Source organism: Bufo gargarizans, chromosome 2 (assembly GCF_014858855.1).
Source record: "Bufo gargarizans isolate SCDJY-AF-19 chromosome 2, ASM1485885v1, whole genome shotgun sequence".
NCBI lineage: Eukaryota > Metazoa > Chordata > Amphibia > Anura > Bufonidae > Bufo > Bufo gargarizans.
Window position 1 is genome coordinate 321,803,628 of NC_058081.1, and position 10,303 is coordinate 321,813,930.

A 10,303-nucleotide genomic window follows, 5' to 3' on the forward strand; every position below is an offset into this window, starting at 1 on the left:
GTAATATGTGAATGCTATATAAATGAGGATTCCTATTAAAGCTACCTTAAGCAGATTACATCAAGAATAATATTAAGGCCCTTTCTTATGATGTCTTACATTTTATATACCATTTCTTGCATTATAAAATCTAATGTTTTTTTCTTCTTTAATGACATTCCAGCTACATTAAGGCCTCATGCACACGACCGTTGTTCCGTTTTCCGTGATTTTCTGCGGGCCCATTGACTTTCAATGGGTCCGTTGAAAACTCGGAAAATGCACCGTTTGTCATCCGCCTCCATGATCCGTGTATCCTGTCCGTCAAAAAAATATGACCTGTCCTATTTTTTTGACGGACAACGGTTCACGGACCCATTCAAGTCAATGGGTCCGTGAAAGAACACGGATGCACACAAGATTGGCATCCGTGTCCGTGATCCGTGGCCGTATGTTACTTTCATACTGACGGATCCGAAGATCCGTCTGCATAAAAGCTTTTTCAGAGCTGAGTTTTCACTTCGTGAAAACTCAGATCCGACAGTATATTCTAACACAGAGGCGTTCCCATAGTGATGGGGACGCTTCTAGTTAGAATATACAACAAACTGTGTACATGACTGCCCCCTGCTGCCTGGCAGCACCCGATCTCTTACAGGGGGCTGTGATCCGTACAATTAACCCCTCAGGGCAGACCCCCCTCCCTCCCCAGTTTAAATTTCATTGGTGGCCAGTGCGGCCCCCCTCCCTCCCTCTATTGTAATAATAACATTGGTGGCAAAGTGTGCGCCCCCCTCCGCCCCCCCTCCCTCCCTCTATTGTATTAATACGTTGGTGGCATAGTGTGCGGCCTTCCCCTGGTCCCCCCTCCCTCCCTCTATTGCATTAATAACATTGGTGACAGTGTGCGGCCTCCCCCGGCCCCCCCTCCCTCCCTCTATTGCATTAATAACATTGGTGGCAGTGTGCGGCCTCCCCTCTCCCCCCCCCCACCGATTATTGGTGGCAGCGGAGTTCCGATCGGAGTCCCAGTGTAATCGCTGTGGCTCAGATCGGTAACCATGGCAACCAGGGCGCTACTGCAGTCCTGGTTGCCATGGTTACTTAGCAATAGTAGAAGCATCATACCTACCTGCTGGCTGCTGCGTTGTCTGTGTCCGGCCGGGAGCTCCTCCTACTGGTAAATGTCAGTTAATTTAGCAATGCGCCGCACAGACCTGTCACTTACCAGTAGGAGGAGCTCCTGGCCGGACACAGACATCACAGCAGCCAGCAGGTAAGTATGATGCTTCTACTATTGCTAAGTAACCATGGAAACCAGGACTGCAGTAGCGACCTGGTTGCCATGGTTACCGATCGGAGCCCCAGCAATTAAACTGGGACTTCGATCGGAACTCTGCTGCCACCAATAATCGGGGGGGGGGGGGGGGGGGGAGGCCGCACACTGCCACCAATGTTATTAATGCAATAGACGGAGGGAAGGGGGGGCCGGGGGAGGCCGCACACTGCCACCAATGTTATTATTACAATAGAGGGAGGGAGGGGGGGGCCGGGGGAGGCCGCACACTGGCCACCAATGTTATTAATGCAATAGAGGGAGGGAGGGGGGGCCGGGGGAGGCCGCACACTGTGCCACCAATGTTATTAATGCAATAGAGGGAGGGAGGGGGGGCCGGGGGAAGGCCGCACACTGTGCCACCAACGTATTAATACAATAGAGGGAAGGAGGGGGGGCCGGGGGGGGGGGGGGGCGCACACTTTGCCACCAATGTTATTATTGCAATAGAGGGAGGGAGGGGGGGCCGCACTGGCCACCAATGAAATTTATACTGGGGAGGGAGGGGGGTCTGCCCTGAGGGGTTAATTGTACGGATCACAGCCCCCTGTAAGAGATCGGGTGCTGCCAGGCAGCAGGGGGCAGTGATGTACACAGTTTGTAGTATATTCTAACTAGAAGCGTCCCCATCACCATGGGAACGCCTCTGTGTTAGAATATACTGTCGGATATGAGTTTTCACGATGTAACTCATATCCGACAGTATATTCTAACATAGAGGCATTCCCATGGTGATGGGGACGCTTCAAGTTAAAATATACCATCGGATTGGAGAAAACTCTGATCCGATGGTATAAAAGGGACTCCAGACTTTACATTGAAAGTCAATGGGGACAGATCCGTTTGCAATTGCACCATATTGTGTCAACGTCAAACGGATCCGTCCCCATTGACTTGCATTGTAATTCAGGACGGATCCGTTTGGCTCCGCACGGCCAGGCGGACACCAAAACAACATTTTTTTCATGTCCGTGGATCCTCCAAATATCAAGGAAGACCCACGGACGAAAAACGGAACCCCGTTTTGCGGACAGTGAAGAAATACTGTCGTGTGCATGAGGCCTAATCCTTAGCTGCCCAGTTTTAAGGTCACATAGACGAATGGTAAAAATAACCAACACATCTGTATCTATTTTCATTAGTCCAAAAGTGTGTTACAAATACTCAGTTCCCTGTATTCATTATGAAGAACATGCAGTAATAGTTTGAGAAAGCAATCCTCTAATTTACATATTGTTCCTAAAAACAGCTAGAGCTGGAGTAACGTTACCATTCATTTTAACTTGTCTGTTTGCTTCTGAACTTCAGTCTAGACTTGTGTGAACTCAAGTAGGCTTTGTATACAGCTTACAGCTGCTTCTGGTTTTGTGTATATATGGTCTCTGATTTGTTTTCAGATGTTCTTACAGCTTTCCAGGAATTCTGAAACTCAGAAACGAGGCGCCCAGAATATAGAAGCCTGGAGCTTTTAACTCTGTGTTATTCTAGAGGAAAGTACAGTAGAGAGACATAACTCTCTAAACTTATCAGCCAGCAGTGTTGTATTTTGCATCAGTATTTCTAATCCAAAACTAGGAGTAGACTCGTTAATTTCTAACGATAATTTGTTTTCTCTTAGTCCTAACAGCTGTTAGGACTAAGGGGAAACAAATTATTGTTAGAAATTAACGATTCCCTTATGTCCTACCAGCAGCACAGATGGGGAGATAGCAAGAAGAACCCATAGGGAGGGCCTTCATGCCTGGCAGAGCTAAGAATAGTCTGCCCAAAGGCCGAAAACTCAGCTACCCTGGCACCTAGTCTGTAGTGGGAGATGAAAGTGGATTCAGAGCTCCAGGAGGCAGCTTTACAAATCATCTCCAGAGGAAGGCTTCTTTGAGCGAAAGAAGTAGAAATGGCCCTAGTTGAATGGGCCTTCACAAACTCTGTAGGATCTAAAGCCTGGGAGACAAAAGATTCTCTGATGGCCTCCTTAATCCAGCGACCAATCGACGCCTTGCGGCCTTTAGACTTACCGACAAACAGGATAAAGAGATTCTCATCTATCCTGAACTCATTGGATCTATCCACATAGATCTGGAGGCATTTCTAGATATCCAACGGATGCTTGACAGGATCCCTGGAGGAGGTAGAAGGAGAAAGTAAAACTGGTAAAGAAATCACCTGATTGATGTTGTGAAATGAAGGGACCTTAGGCCTGAAATATGGAAGGAATCTCAGGAGAACCCGGTCTTGAAGAAAAATAGTATATGGTTCTAAGGCGGAGAAGGCTTGAAGTTCTGAGATTCTCTTGGCCGAAGTAACTGCCAGTAGGAAAACTAACTTCAGAGTCATGAACTTGAAATCCACCTCCAAAGGCTCGAAGGGGGGAGATGCTAGACCCCTGAGCACGACTGATAAGTCCCACTGAGGGATGGGCTTCAGTACTGTAGGCTTCATCCTTTCGGCTCCTTTAAGGAAGCGTTTGACGAGTGGGTCCTGAGAATAGGGTCTGTTGAGAAAGGCCGAGATGGCAGAAATCTGGACCCTCAGTGTCAATGGAGCAAGGCCTCTGTCTAGGCCGTCCTGTAGAAATTGAAGAATCGCAGAGAGGGGCGGATCTGCAGACGCCACCTGCTTAGAAGCACACCATGACGAAAAAATCTTCATAATTCTGGAGTAGGCTTTCTTAGTAGATTCTGCTCTTGAATGTGATAACGTTCTCAGGACCAACTCTGAAAGCCCTTCTATTCTGGGAAGGGACTGGTCAACCTCCAGGCTGTCAGGTTGAACCTATGCAGATCTGGACAGAGGTGAGTGTCCCATGACACCAGGGTCCGTCGTGGGGGGAGCCTCCAATAATGTCCCCGACTTATGTGAATGAGCTGGGTAAACCAGGATCTCTTGGGCCAAAATGGTATGATGGCAATCACGAGGCCTGATCCTCACGGATTTTCATCAATACCCTCAGTATCATGGAAAAAGGAGGGAAGATGTAAGCCAGACTTAACCTCCACGGTATCGACAGAGCATCTATCGCCAGGGGGTTGAACCTCTCCACCTTGGCATTGAACCTTGTTGCCATGAGGTCTACTTCTGGCAACCCCCACCTGAGGATTAGCTGCCTGAAAATCTCCAGATGCAGGGACCATTCCATTGTCGGCAGACCGCGACTCGGACGATCCGCAATAAGGTTGCAGGAACCACGGATGTGGATGGCAGACCGGTGGGAAAGGTTCAACTCTGCCCACCGAAGAATCACCCCGATCTCTGAAAAGAGGGGTAGAGCTCTTGTGCCTACCTGCTTGTTGATGTACAGGACTGCAGTCATGTTGTCTGACTGTACTCTCACGGCCCTGCCCTGAATTCGGGGGGCAAAGTGAAGGAGGGCTAGCCGGATGACTCGAATCTCGCGGAGATTGGAAGAAAGTAGCCGCTCCTGAGGAGACCAAGTCCCTTGGACAGGGGAATCGTGTAGGTGAGCGCCCCAGCCTACTTGGGACGCATCCGTAGTCAATATGACCCAGAATGGCTGGGTTATAGACTTTCCCTCCGGGAGATGGAGCCACCATCTCAGGGAGGTTCGAGTTTGACAAGACAGGGAGTTTAGCCCGGCGGGGCTGCCATCCCACTTGGCAAGGACCTGCAACTGAAGGGGGCGGAAATGCCACAAAGCCCAAGGGACTGGGTCCGCAGCCGCTGACATGAGCCCCAACATCTTCATGAGAGTCCTGATAGAGACTCGATGAGGAATAAATAGGAACCTTGCCAGGTCCCGAATCCGAGTTCTTCTTTCTGGAGTCAACTGGAGTGACATCCCAACTGAGTCTACTATGAAGCTAGATAGGTTACTGAAGTCGACGGACTCACATTCGACTTCTGCCAGTTGATGATCCACCCTAGGCGAAGCAGAAAAGAGATCGTTACATGAAGAAAGACGGGAAAGAACTGGAACCGAGGAGGCTATTAAGAACCAATCGTCTGATAAGGAATTACAGTCAGCCCTTGAAGCCTCAAAGCTGCCACCACCAAAACCACCACCTTGGTGAAGGTGATCGGAGCAGAGGAAATCCCGAAGGGTAAGGCAGCAAACTGAAGGTGCCTGAGGACCCCTGAGACCTGGACCGCGATCCTGAGATACCTCTGGGAGGCAGGATGGATGGGGATGTGAAGATAGGCATCCTTGAGGTCCAGGGTAGCAATCACGTCCCCGGGGTTGAGGACGTGGATGACTGACTTGATAGTTTCCATACAAAACTTCACCTTCCCTATAAATCGATTGAAAAATCTCAAATCGATAATCATCCGGAGGTCTCCGGATTTCTTGGGAACTAGAAAGACCAGAGAATAGATCTCTAAGCCCCGTTCTCCTGCCGGAACATCCTTCAGAGCACCCTTGAGGATATAGTCTTGAATATAGGCCTCCAAAACTGCCTGTTTGGCAGGCAGGAGGCGCTGATTGACAATAAATCTGTCCGGAGGAGGTGACTTGAGGTTTATTAGGTAGCCCTCGGAAATGACTTTTAGGACCTAAGGTCCAGACATCCTTGAACTGGACGAGACTCCCCCCAACGGGCACCAGGGGACAAGGAATGGGAAAATTTTCGGGAAGGATGGCAGGAGTAATGGGGGTTAACCGAGAGCCTGCGAGAGGCCCATAGTCAGGAGGGCTTAGCCTCCTTAGCTCCTCTGCGAGGGCGCTTTGAAAATTTTTGCTGTACCCCCCAGTCTCTACGTGACCTAGACTGTTGGCCGGATTTACCTCCTTGCTTCTATCTGGCACGACTCCGAAAGGGCTGCTGGGGAAGACTCTTCTCCTTTTTGTCAGAGAGATCTTCCATAATTTTATCCAGCTGAGCGCCGAACAGGTGGTCCGGCTCAAAAGGCAAACCACATAGATTGTATTTGGACGCATTATCTGTGCGTGACCCATGGCTAAGCCATAAGGGCCTGCAGGCTGCAGAAACTAAGGCCATCGACTTGGCTGCCAGCTTCAGCTGCAACTGTGTCGTATCGCACAGAAAGTCCGTGGCTAAATTAACGGTCTTAAACGCGGCCCAGATATCGTCCCGGGACACTCTCTGGTCCACATCTGTCTGTATCTGGTTGAGACGGGAGCACAGGAAGAAAGAGACTTCCGTAGCCGCAATAGCGGTAGAGGCGGAGGCTTCAGCAGCCGAATTACCTCGCCTCAGAGTGCACTCTGTCCTCCTGTCAAGGGGGTCTTGCAGACTAGACCTATTGTCTGCTGGCACCAGAGTGCGTCTGGACAGTTTGGCAATAGTCATGTCCGCCTTGGGAATGGAACCCCACGATTCCACCAAGGAGTTTGCCATGGGAAACATGGTCCTGAATTTTTTTGTCAGGACAGGGCCTTTTTCAGGCTTCTTCCATTCCATTCTCATAACGGAAAGGAGGGTCTCATCTGCTTTAATGACACGCTGTCCCAACCGCCGGAAACGGAGGACTCCCCGGTGTCAACATCATGGTCCCCCTACCTGATGGTCATTAGCAATTTCTGGGTCTTTTCTGGTGGGAAATAACAGGAAGTTAGCTCTTCTTCGTCCGAAGAGGTGGAGCCTAAAGAAATTGCAGTGGGCCTCTCCACAGGCGCAGAGGTCTCCATAGGGGCTTGAGTAGAGGTAGGAATCCTCTCGTCCAGCAGGTTGACTACGCCCTTGATGGATTCATCCACATATCCCTTGATCCACGCATACATCTCTTCGATGGTGGGTTCTGTAGCCGACTGTGATCTACGGCACGCCTCGCACCTTGAGTAGGGACAATTGTTGTCCAGCAGTGTACTGCAATCAAAGCAGGACAAGTGCTTCCTCTTTGAGGCTGCTTTACGGGTCTCCGGGTCCTTAGGGGAAGCCATTGCTGAAAAACAAGAAAGAATTAATAATTCTGAACAAATTGAAACCATCAGTTGAAGCATAAGCAGAGGCCCACCAAGGTAGCGTAGTAGCAAGACCACAACAAATAACCGCACTAATAGAGAAAGTACAAAGTACTAATGGGCTCTGGGAGCTAGCTCAGAAAGCGTGTGCTGCCAGAGAAAGAATGAGAGACAGAAGGAGCTTTAAATAGGGAGGGCACCGCCCACAGGGCAGAGCTCCCGCACCCAGGTGGATCTAATCGTAAGATTGAATTTTTCCACTAAAAAAAGCCTAAGTTAAGGCTGAGAACTACCTCCCTCCCCCCTCCCCCTGAAGCCAGAATCCAATTCCACTGGATTTAGGCAAAGAAAAAGCGAAAAAGCGAGAAACGGAAGTGACATCGGGAAAAGACCGACGTCACTTCCGATGATGGTGGTGCCCATCGGAGATGCGGTGAAACACCGCGCTGGGCGACAGCAAGAGGAGAGGGGAGGTAAGCAGGACAAGACAACCCCCTCAAGAGGGGTAAAATAAAAAAATACAGCAGAAATAGGCAGTGGATTTTGGAAAAAAAACACCAGCATAAAAGATAAATACTTCCCCTAAAACGGGGAACCGCCAGTCCACCTGTCCAGAGGACAGAAAAGAACACAATGGGCTGGGGGGTGTCCCCTCCTTTTGTAGGGGTGTAAATCTTTATTATTGGTTCTTGGGCTCATTAAAATTCCGCCGGTCCTACCAGTCCACGGGGGGTAGTTAACCCCATCTGTGCTGCTGGTAGGAACAGAAGGATGAAAGCAGTACAGGTGCATCTTAATAAATTAGAATATCATCAAAAAGTTGATTTATTTCAGTAATTCAATATAAAAAGTGAAATTCATATTATATAGATTCATTACATACAGAGTGATCCATTTCAAGTGTTTATTTATTTTAATATTGATAATTAGAGCTAATGAAAACCCAAAAGTCAGTATCTCAGAAAATTATATTATATAAGACCAATTAAAAACATTTTTAATCCAGAAATGTTGGCTACTGAAAAGTATGTACAGTATAGGCACTCAATACTTGGCTGGGGCTCCATTAGCATAAATTACTGCATCAGTGCTGCGTGGCATGGAGGCAATCAGCCTGTGGCACTGCTGGGGTGTTATGGAAGCCCAGGTTACTTTGATAGCGGCCTTCAGCTCGTCTGCATTGTTGGGTCTGGTGTCTCTAATCTTCCTCTTGACAATCCTCCACAGATTCTCTATGGGATTTAGGTCAGTTGAGTTTGCTGGCCAATCAAGCACAGTGATACCGTGGTTATTAAACCAGGTATTGGTACTTTTGGCAGTGTGGGCATACACAAGTCCTGCTGGAAAATGAAATCAGAATCTCCAGCTTGTGAGCAGAGGAAAGCATAAAGTGCTCACAAATTTCCTGGTAGACCATCACTGTGGAAACGTCACACTGGACCTCAAGCAACTTGGTCTGTGTGCCTCATCACTCTTCCTCCAGACTCTGGGACCTTGAATTCCAAATGAAATGCACAATTTACTGCCATCTGAAAACAGGACTTTGGACCACTGAGCAACAGTCCAGTCCTTTTTCTTCTTAGCCCAGGTAAGATGCTTTTGACATTGTCTCTGGATCATGAGTGGCCTGACACAAGGAATGCGACAGTTGTAGCCCATGTCCTGGGTATGTCTGTGTCTGGTGGCTCTTGAAGCACTGACTCCAGCTGCAGTCTACTCCTTGTGAATCTCCCCTAAATTCTTGAATGGTCTTTTCTTGACAGTCCTTTCAAGGCTGCAATTATCCCTGTTGCTTGTGCACCTTTTTCTACTACACTTTTCCTTCCACTCAAATTTCCATTAATATGCTTGGATACAGCACTCTGAACAGCCAGCTTCTTTAGCAATAACCTTTTGCGACTTGCACTCCTTGTGGAGGGTGTCAATGACTGTCTTCTGGACAACTGTGAAATCAGCAGTCTTCCCAATGATTGTGTAGCCTACTGAACCAGACTGAGGGACCATTTAAAGGCTTAGGAAACATTTGCAGGTATTTTGTGTTGGTTAGCTTATTAGACTGTGACACCATAAGGCTAAATACACATGATCAGGATTGCGTGCACAATTTCCATGTGGATTTGCATGTGGAAAATCCGCACTGTAGGTCATGTATATTGTATTCTATGAGAATTTGAAATTCTCATGCACACAATGCTGATTTTTTTCTGTGCAGATTTTTACCTACGGTGCGGATTTTAAAATCCACAGTACGTCAATTTATTTTATTTTTCCTAACCGGATTTTCGCCATTCACATAATAGGTAGAGTAAAATCCGCATTTTGGAAATTCCACATGTAAATCCACACCGATCGATGCGGATTGATCGCACGGATTTCCCTGTGAACACCTGCGGACTTCAGTGCAGATTGTCCGCACATAAATCCCGAACGTGTGCATTTACCTAGGTCTACAATACTTAAACCTTTCACAATACGGTATTCTAATTTTCTAAAATACAGACTTTTGGGTTTTCATTAGCTATAAGCCATAGTCATCAACATTAAAATAAATAAATGCTTGACATAGATCACTCTGTGTGTAATGAACCTATATAATATATGTTTGACTTTTTAAATTAAATTACTGAAGTAATTTAACTTTTTGATGATATTCTAATTTATTCAGATGCATCTGCACAAATATTTCCATTGTAGTTTTTCTCTATTTAGATTCCACTTCTGGTTTTGGCTTACAAATACTGAGCAAAAAACTGCTGTGTGAAAGAGGCCTTAGCTTTGCTGGGATTTGTAGCATAAAGCCCCATTCACACATCCGTGTCCATGCTCAAATCCGTGATAAGGTGGTCAGTGATGCCTCCATGTATGAAGGATCCATGTTGGGTCCATGTGTCAGTTTTTTGCTGTCCGTGTGTCATCCATGTTTCACTAACACTGAACAGCTAAAGAATAATTTTCAAAGCATCTCATCCTAATGATCCGTTCAGTAATAATGGCATCCGTGTTGCATCAGTGGTTTTCACTGACCCATAGACTATATTGGGCGTGATGGATCCGTGAACATAGAAAAAATGAATAGGGACTTGTGCAGTCCGTGGAGAACACATACAGCA